Genomic DNA, 10273 nt, shown 5'->3' on the forward strand with positions numbered 1-10273 from the left:
ACAGAAACACAGGAACACTATAAATCATTACAGTATTCTTGAGGTAAATCAATATTGTTTATGACAAAAACACAGGAATACTATAAATCATTACAGTATTTTTGAGGTAAATCAATATTGTGTATGACAAAAACACAGGAATACTATAAATCATTACGGTAATTATGTGGTGCATCTATATTGTTTATGACAAAAACACAAGAATACTATAAATCATTACAGTATTCTTGAGGTAAATCAATAGTGTGTATGACAAAAACACAGGAATACTATAAATCATTACGGTAATTATGTGGTAAATCAATATTGTTTATGACAAAAACACAGGAATACTATAAATCATTACAGTATTTCTGGAGTAAATCGATATTGTGTATGACAAAAATACAGGAATACTATCAATTATTACAGTATTCTTGAGGTAAATCCATATTGTGTATGACAAAAACACAGGAATACTATAAATCATTACAGTAATTTTGAGGTAAATCAATATTGTATATGACAGAAACACAGGAATACTATAAATCATTACAGTAATTTTGAGGTAAATCAATATTGTATATGACAAAAACACAGGAATACTATAAATCATTACAGTATTTCTGGAGTAAATTGATATTGTGTATGACAGAAACACAGGAATATACTTTTTATACAAGTGGATATACAGTACCGGCATACAGGAACATATATTTCAAGGCTAAAGTGAGAGACAGGTAGACGCTCTCAGGTCACATAGCTTCCTACTGAAGCAGTAACTATCATCTGTTGTCATATCAAGGTACTAAGGTGATGAATACACCTATAAAGGGTGATATGATAATAAATAAAGCTTACCTTATCTCACATTTTCCTGAATTGTGACGGCCATGACAGCAGAAACAGAGCGTCCAGTCCTCCAGCGCTGGTGAAAGCTGCTCAACACCATCCGAGGGGCTATTTTGGGACGCGCGCCTTCACGGCCAATTTGCTTAATCTTAGTCTTTTCTCACGGTTAATCAGCATATAAAGACAACTGAACTGAACCAGAGAGAACCCACCTACCAGTTTCGATAATGTTGTGTGTACTCGTCGCATTTAGTAAAAAAAAAAATATGCCAGTGTTTTACCTGTCTGTGCAGGAAATCAAACGTATTTGTTTGAGGCACATGTTTCTATGATAAAATAATAATAATTAATGAATAATAGAAAATAATTATTAAACAGAGCTATCTGTAAAGGAAAAATGTTGTATGTATCAAAACAAATGCCTATCTTGTGATTTGAACTGAGATGGGCAGTGGTGCTTTGGGTCTTTGGGTCAGTGGGGCGAACAAGAGAGAGAGAGAGAGATACAGTAGAGAGAGTGAGAGGGGTAAGGGTAATATTCTATAGGACAAACGTACGCGTCAGATATTGGTACATTTCTACCCCTCCGTAGAAGTACCACAGATGGCGAGTACTATTTCTAATTAGCCAGCAGCCTGATAATCAGATTGGAGGAGTCTTGGCCTAGTGAGGATTACAGTAGGTGAAAGGGTTTATGTGCTTGCTGACAGTGTGAGGCCCAGTATGAGGTAGAGGAGAGGAAGCACTTTCTATCTGAAGGTGCCCGTTGGAGTTTTACATAAACGCAACTTCCTATTCCTTTAGCGTGCAGTGGGGGTGGCTACACCTGCCCTGAGTCAAGATAATTACACCTGGAATGGGTTCAATGTGCCATCCTCTCACACGCACACACGCACGCACACACACACACACACACACACACACACACACACACACACACACACACACACACACACACACACACACACACACACACACACACACACACACACACACACACACACACACACACACACACACAGGGAAAGCCTTTTGTCTAGACAACATGTACCATCTGCTTTGGCTTATAACATCTTGCCACTACTCATCAATAAACTGCTCTGTCACTGTGCTTTCACCATCATCACCTGTGTCTCTGTGAAAGAGAGAGAAAGAGCGCCCCCCTTGAAAGACACTTGGGTCGCGCCTGGCATGGTCTACTGCCACATAGTGTGTTTGCTTTTAAATGTCATGTACAATGAATAACATGAGGATGTTGGACATAATTTCTCATTCCAAATAAACCTCAATGGATAACACTGCAGATATGTATGTATGATAGCATGTACAATAGTGCTGTATACCGTATATATACATTTATATTTACTGCATATATATATATATATATATATATATATATATATATATATATATATATATATATATATATATATATATATATATATATATATATATATATATATATATATATATATATATATATTAGTGCTGTCAATAGATAAAATTTACTAATTAATCTCACAATTTTCTGTAATTAATCTAGATTAAAAATCGCATTTTTCTACTTAAGACTGAAGCTTGTAACAGGATATTTACTTGAGTAAAATCATGGAATTAATGTAAATCAACACAAAGAAAGTATATTTAGATTCAAAGACTATTTTAATAGCTTTCTTTGAATAGTTTCTCTCCTGTGAAATACAAATGTTCAACAAAACCATCAACATTGACTCAGCTAGACCTCTTTCTTATATCCGCGGTGCTAACGGAAATAAAAACAACCCAGGCCTATGTTAAAGTGCAGATTGGCTTAGAGGACGATAATGTCTTGTATGAACTACCAGTAATATAAATCCTATTAACAACAAAAATGTGTTCCATCTTCATGTCAGATTTTCAAAAAGGTGCATGAGTCAATGCAAAAAAAGAACAAGCAAAGATACTGCTGAAAGTTCAGAACATTGAAAATGTTTCACTCCATAGATTAATCTAGATACATTTTGTTTAACGCTTTAAATAATTTAAATTAATCTCCAAAGTTAAAGCATTAACTTTGACAGCCCTATTAAGGCTGTCAAAGTTAAGGCGTTAACGCACAATTCTGTTAACGGCACTATTTTTTTAACGCCCAATTAACGTTTATATATACGCTAATATATATATATATATTTTTTTTTACTAGACTTCACTCAGGTGTATTATTGATACTCTCATTGATACTTTGTTTGTTTCTGACTCAAAGTGTGTGTGTGAGAGATAGAGAGAGAGAGGGCGGGGGTGAGAGAGATGAGGAAGGGGTAAGAGAGAAGGAGAGCTGGTAGAGTGTGTCTGTGTGAGAGAGAGAGAGAGAGAGAGAGAGAGAGAGAGAGAGAGAGAGAGAGAGAGGGGGGGGGTGAGTCCTCAGCCCTTGTGTGGGTGAATGTAACAAGTTCCTAACGTTTTCTTTCCCCTATTATTTCATGCACACTTTATTCATTGTTTTAAATTAATATTTTCTTTTAAGTTATTTTGTTAAAGTTAAGTTTGTTAAGTTAAATTTGCAATGCATGAGGGTGTTAAATGGCTGCATAAAGCAAGCATTTGTTGACTCTCATGTTGATAATAGTATTAAAACTTGAAAAATATCCGTTTAAGGTAGATACAAAAAATAAATGTGATTAATTTGCAATTAATCGCGGTATGGACAATAATGCGATTAATCAGATTAAATATTTTAATCGATTGACAGCATTATACTCTGGTTAGATGCCAAACCTATTATCGTTGTATTGTACTTGTGCTGTATAATGATAATACATTTTAATCTAATGAATAACACTGCAGATGTCCACACAATATGTAGTGCAGTAGGCTTGAGTCCTGCCTTGTAAACAGCAGATCAGGTGGATGTGATTGCATCAATGTATGGTATGGGTGCGTAGTGGCAGAGACGGTGAACCACTCACTGAGTGCCCCTGACCGGCACGTGCTCTGAGGTTATGGTTAGGGTTAATACCTTACACTAAGCACGTGCTCTGGGTTAATTCTCTGAAAGGTGGGGATGGACCAGGGCAGGGGACTTCTTCAGGGGGGTGGGGGTTCAAAGACGGGTCACAGTCTACTGTGCACAGTCATTCTGTTGCAGGATATGTGTGTCGCCAGGGAATGTGAATGAAACAGGATCCACGGAGTTCTTACCAGCCACATTTGACCTGGATGAAAAGACTTTACACCAGGATTATGTTTTTGTTGGACCCTTTTTATTTGTATTTCTTCATATTATATTCTGTATATCGTGCAGGAAGCTAACTTTGTATCCACCATGAACTGTGGCTGGTAAATTCAAATATTAACCTGCTACTTTAGTTTGGGATCTGGGAAAACATTTAAATATTCCTGTACTGTATGGTTTCCTTCCTTGCCTGTACTATATGGTTTCTTTCCTTGCCTGTACTATATGGTTTCCTTCCTTGCCTGTACTCTATGGTCTCCTTCCTTGCCTGTACTGTATGGTTTCCTTCCTTGCCTGTACTCTATGGTTTCCTTCCTTGCCTGTACTGTATGGTTTCCTTCCTTGCCTGTACTGTATGGTTTCCTTCGTAACCTGTACTGTATACAGTATACACTATGGTTTCCTTCCTTGCCTGTACTGTATGGTGTCCTTCCTTACCTGTATTATATGGTTTCCTTCCTTTCCTGTGCTGTATATATGGTTTCCTTCCTTTCCTGTACTGTAAAATTTGGTTTCCTTCCTTACCTGTACAGTACATATTGACTGTATCACGATGTAGCCTGACTTCTAACTAGTCACTTACTGTCAAAAGTCACATGTCATTTGCTTGGATTAAGTGGATCCTAAATAGCTTATCAAGCGCTGCAGGATGAATGCAGTGTCACCGGCAGTGAGACGTGTGAATGTAAGACGTGTTGGAACAGACTGTAAGACGTGTTGGAACAGAGACTGTAAGACGTGTTGGAACAGAGACTGTAAGACGTGTTGGAACAGAGACCGTAAGACGTGTTGGAACAGAGACCGTAAGACGTGTTGGAACAGAGACCGTAAGACGTGTTGGAACAGAGACCGTAAGACGTGTTGGAACAGTGACTGTAAGACGTGTTGGAACAGAGACTGTAAGACGTGTTGGAACAGAGACTGTAAGACGTGTTGGAACAGAGACTGTAAGACGTGTTGGAACAGAGACTGTAAGACGTGTTGGAACAGAGACTGTAAGACGTGTTGGAACAGAGACCGTAAGACGTGTTGGAACAGTGACTGTAAGACGTGTTGGAACAGAGACCGTAAGACGTGTTGGAACAGAGACTGTAAGACGTGTTGGAACAGAGACTGTAAGACGTGTTGGAACAGAGACCGTAAGACGTGTTGGAACAGAGACCGTAAGACGTGTTGGAACAGAGACTGTAAGACGTGTTGGAACAGAGACCGTAAGACGTGTTGGAACAGAGACTGTAAGACGTGTTGGAACAGAGACTGTAAGACGTGTTGGAACAGAGACTGTAAGACGTGTTGGAACAGAGACTGTAAGACGTGTTGGAACAGAGACTGTAAGACGTGTTGGAACAGACTGTTCTGTAAGACGTGTTGGAACAGAGACTGTAAGACGTGTTGGAACAAAGACTGTAAGACGTGTTGGAACAGAGACTGTAAGACGTGTTGGAACAGAGACTGTAAGACGTGTTGGAACAGAGACCGTAAGACGTGTTGGAACAGAGACTGTAAGACATGTTGGAACAGAGACTGTAAGACGTGTTGGAACAGAGACTGTAAGACGTGTTGGAACAGTGACTGTAAGACGTGTTGGAACAGAGACTGTAAGACGTGTTGGAACAGACTGTTCTGTAAGACGTGTTGGAACAGAGACTGTAAGACGTGTTGGAACAGTGACTGTAAGACGTGTTGGAACAGAGACTGTAAGACGTGTTGGAACAGACTGTTCTGTAAGACGTGTTGGAACAGAGACTGTAAGACGTGTTGGAACAGAGACTGTAAGACGTGTTGGAACAGAGACTGTAAGACGTGTTGGAACAGAGACTGTAAGACGTGTTGGAACAGAGACTGTAAGACGTGTTGGAACAGAGAATGTAAGACATGTTGGAACAGAGAATGTAAGACAGGAACACACTCCACTTCTTATTTTTACAAACGCAGGTACAAAACAAGGTAGACTTTTAAGACATGCCTATTTTCGATAATCAATTGATTATGAGTGTAAAGGGATTACAACACTCTCCATAATTGTCAAGTTAGACCGCGCTCTCAAATTCTGACACTGGGTGCTGTAATCCCATAAAGTTGAATATAACAAAAGCAGTATAGCCGGACCAGCACTCTCAGGTTCAATAGTTTTAATGGCAGCCGGAATTGGAAACAGACATTGTTTCCAATTCAGGCTGCCATTAAAACTATTGAACCTGAGAGTGCTGGTCCGGCTATCCTGCTTTTGTTATATAACACTCTCCATAACAAATAAAGGACATGCCCATGTGAATTAAATGATAAATTATCTGAAATCTATTTTTGATTGACTGTCCACACATATTATGGTCTCAGAAATGCCAATAATACCGTTGTACCAATTCCACTTGTGCTTTCTAAAGGCCAAATTGGCCAATAACAAGAACCCTTGCACAGAAAACCCATATAACTTCAAAATATTTTTTTTTACCTTTCCTCAGACAGCAACAGTTGTGATTGGAGGATCAAGAAAAGGGAGCGGAGTTTGAGATGGGTCAATTGGTCCCTGCCCAGAACGTTCACTATAGCCCTCCAGGGTTCCGGAGAGTGATATTCTATTTGGTTTATTTGAATGCAATTCTATCTATCTTAGGAGTCTTTTGTCTATTTTATGGTCGTGTATTTTATGTCTGCACTTTATGCATTGCTCTTGATCTGCCAATTTTTTCTACTTTTATGCCTGTCTTTTTTTACCACTGTGATGCACTTTGAGGTGCAATTCTTATTATGAAAAGTGATATACAAATACAGTTATTATTTTGAAACATATTGCTTTTTAGAAGGGATATTAACCAACACCTAAGTTATTTACTTGCCACATTTCTAACTGATCAATATCCAGTTGATTGATTGATTGATTGATTGATTGATTGATTGATTGATTGAAAACTTTATTAACAAGATTGCAGAATGGGTACAATACAGTACGGCTCAATACAATTGTTAAGGGAATGCGGACCAGAGAAAGACTTTCGTCTTGTTTACATCAGGGTCCCCCATTTTCAATTCATAATAACATTTATGACATACACGACATACAGTACTGTATGAGGCCCCTGGCCTCAACCCATGTTACATTTTGGCCCTCGTGTCTGAGGGTTTTGGGCCTCCTGGTCTAGAAGTTCTGGACTCTGCCTGGATCTGCACTGTACTGCATGTTACACCTGTGTTAGATTTCGACCAATCAGCCAGTATCACCTCTTCCTCTGTAGTTCTGCGTTGTGTTTATTTCTTTGACGTCTTCTCATACTGGCTGTACAATCTTTGTCATTCCCCTTTAATGCAATCCGTAATCATAATAATTCACACCGTCAGACATGTTACCTTTCTCGGAACACGTTGTTTATTACATAAACAAAAGCCTCAGATGTTACCCATTTCGTATTGTCCTTGAAAAGTCTTTGATGGAACACTAAATTCATTATTCTATCGTCCTTTCTGCTAGCTGTTTCTGTTAGTCCAATGGTGGTTGAGGCCTCGTCGTTAGCCAAAACCCTTCTTTGTTAGCCGAAGCTAACCTCCTCGAGGCATAGGAGGGGGGGGGGGGGAGGCCCCTCCCACCACCCTCTAGTCTCTCTCTCCACGTCTGCTCGTATCAGCCTTGCGTCCTGTTCTAACTCACACGCGGAAGAAAACTCACATTATAATAATCATCATCATCATTATCATCTCGGCATAGCAAATGACAGGCCCGCCCCTCTCCTCGTTCCTATGTGACGCGCTGTCTTTGACCACAGCTATTTGACCCAGATCACTATAGCAACGGCAATGTTGATATTAACTTACCCCAAACAAACGCTGTGGCTATCAGCTGGTGATGATAACAGCACAGCCTCATCTGCAGGTTGTTAATTAGCTCCTACCACACACTAAACATCCAAAGCCTGTCTGCACTTTTAATCCTTATCAAGATTGGTGGGTCTCATATCCAGGGGGGACGAGTCCGCCTACAGGAGGGAGATCGAGAGGCTGCTGAGCTGGTGCAGCTGCAACAACCTGGACCTCAACGCCCAGAAAACAGTGGAGATGGTAGTGGACTTCAGGCGGAAGGCAGCCCCCCCCACCCCGATCATTCTGGGAGGCACCCCGGTGGCCTCTGTGGAGTCCTGCCGCTTCCTCGGCATGACACTCTCCCGGGACCTGAAATGGGAGCTGAACACTATCGCTCTCAATAAAAAGGCCCGGAAGAGGATGTTCTTCCTACGTCAGCTGAGGAAGTTTAGGCTGCCGAGGACTATGATGGTCCAGTTCTACACTGCCATCATCCAGTCCATCCTCACCCTCTCCATCATCACCTGGTTCCCTGCAGCCACGGTCAGGGACAAGGCCAAGCTTCAGCGGGTGATACGATCAGCGGAGAGGGTGATCGGCTGCCCCCTTCCCTCCCTCGAGTCCCTACATTCCTCCAGGGCCTTGAGGAGGGCGAGGAAGATCATGGCAGACCCCGCCCACCCGGGTCACGACCTCTTCACCATGCTCCCCCACGGCAGGCTGCCCAAGACATTAAAGTCCCGCTATAGACTCAGCTTCTTCCCCTCAGCAGCTTGCCTGGTAAATGAGTCAGGTGTCCCCCTGCTCCCCCCCCCTCTATGGCGAGCTGCTAGGGCTGGACCTCTGGACTTGAACTCTGCTGCACTGTTTCCATGTCCCGTACCACTGCACTTTACTGTCTTATTGTTGTCTCACTGTTCTGTCCTGTTTTGCACTTACTTATTTATTTATCATTATTATTATCATGTTGTTCCTATATGTGAAAATATCAATCATGCACTGTAATGTCAAATTACGTTCCATTTTGTACCTGTACTAAATGGCGAATAAAGAAATCTGAATCTGAATCTGAAGATGACGAAGGACCTTGGAGCACACCCCTGCTCGCCATGGAGACACACTGCCTGCTGACACACTCTCTCTCTGCTTCTGTGTTGCTCTCAGATGGCTATAAGCAGTGCTGCCATCCACCTACATTGTATACATTTAGTTTACATTATATACACTGAAAAACCTTGAGATCCTTCACCTGGCATGCATCCAGTCTGCCCAGGCCAATTAATGACGTCGGGGCCGGACTGGGAAAATCATTCAGGCTGGGAGATATAGCGTGAAGTATAGCTCAAGTCAGGTCACTTTTTAAGCAGGGGGTCTGAGGGTTTGAGGGTCTGGAGGTCCTAGTTACACTGCTGGCCAGTAGGCTACAACTTACTGCCTATGAGGTCCACTCTACTGGTTAAAGTTGCTTACTCGTGAGTAGTACGTTCATTGATAAAGTCTACATTTCAGAATACAATGGGGCTTAGCTGTATATTTAGGTTATTGTATTATATGAATGTTTATATGTTTCTTTTTATAACCTTACATTGAAACAGCACTAGGAATATTGATTGGATTTAGATAAAGTCATTGAACTGCCTTATTTGTCATAATAGAACATTCTAGAACATTTATGATGTCACAGTATGATGTCATAATCAAACATTCTAGAACATTTGTGATGTCACAGTATGATGTCATAATAGAACATTCTAGAACATTTGTGATGGAGAAGGAGGTCTCGGAGATGGTGGAAGACTACGTTTGCTGTGGAACGGTGGGCAAGCCTTGCCCTCCGTTTTGCTGTGGAACGGAGGAAAAAAGAAGAAGAAGATTGAAGGAAGAACGGCAAATGGAGCTACGAATAGTAGATAATCGCGCTGGCCTTGGTTTAGCTGTGGAAAGGATGGATGGTGAGAGGGGCGCCGAGTGGCGGCGTCTGCGGTGTGAGAAGGGCGAGGAAGATAGCGATAGGGGTAAGACTGGCAAAGGGAAGGAGTCGGGTGGAGACGGAATGGAGTACAGTGGGGAGGAGAGGGAGAAAGAAGAGATGGAGAAGGAGGTGTGGGAAACGGTGGGGAAGAAGAGGAAGAAGCAGACGGAGAGGGACGACAGTGATGGGGATAGCCAGGGCAAGGGTAAGGGGTCGGGTGAGAGTAGGGGGGAGGAGAGTGGGGGAGAAGGGGGGAAGAGGAAGAAAGTGGGGGACGATAGCTCAAGTGGGCCGGGAGACGAGGGTGCTGGAAAAGATGTGGCAAAAGCGGAAGTGATCCATATAGTGGTCAGGCTTGAGGGGGAGAGGGGTGAGAGGAAAGTAGGTAGGCTCGAGTGGCCCAAACTCATTGCCGAGCAATTAGGGGAGGTAAAGTACGCGAGAGTTTTGTGGGATGGGAATCTGGC

Source organism: Notolepis coatsorum (genome assembly GCF_963971535.1).
Source record: "Notolepis coatsorum genome assembly, chromosome: 13".
NCBI lineage: Eukaryota > Metazoa > Chordata > Actinopteri > Aulopiformes > Paralepididae > Notolepis > Notolepis coatsorum.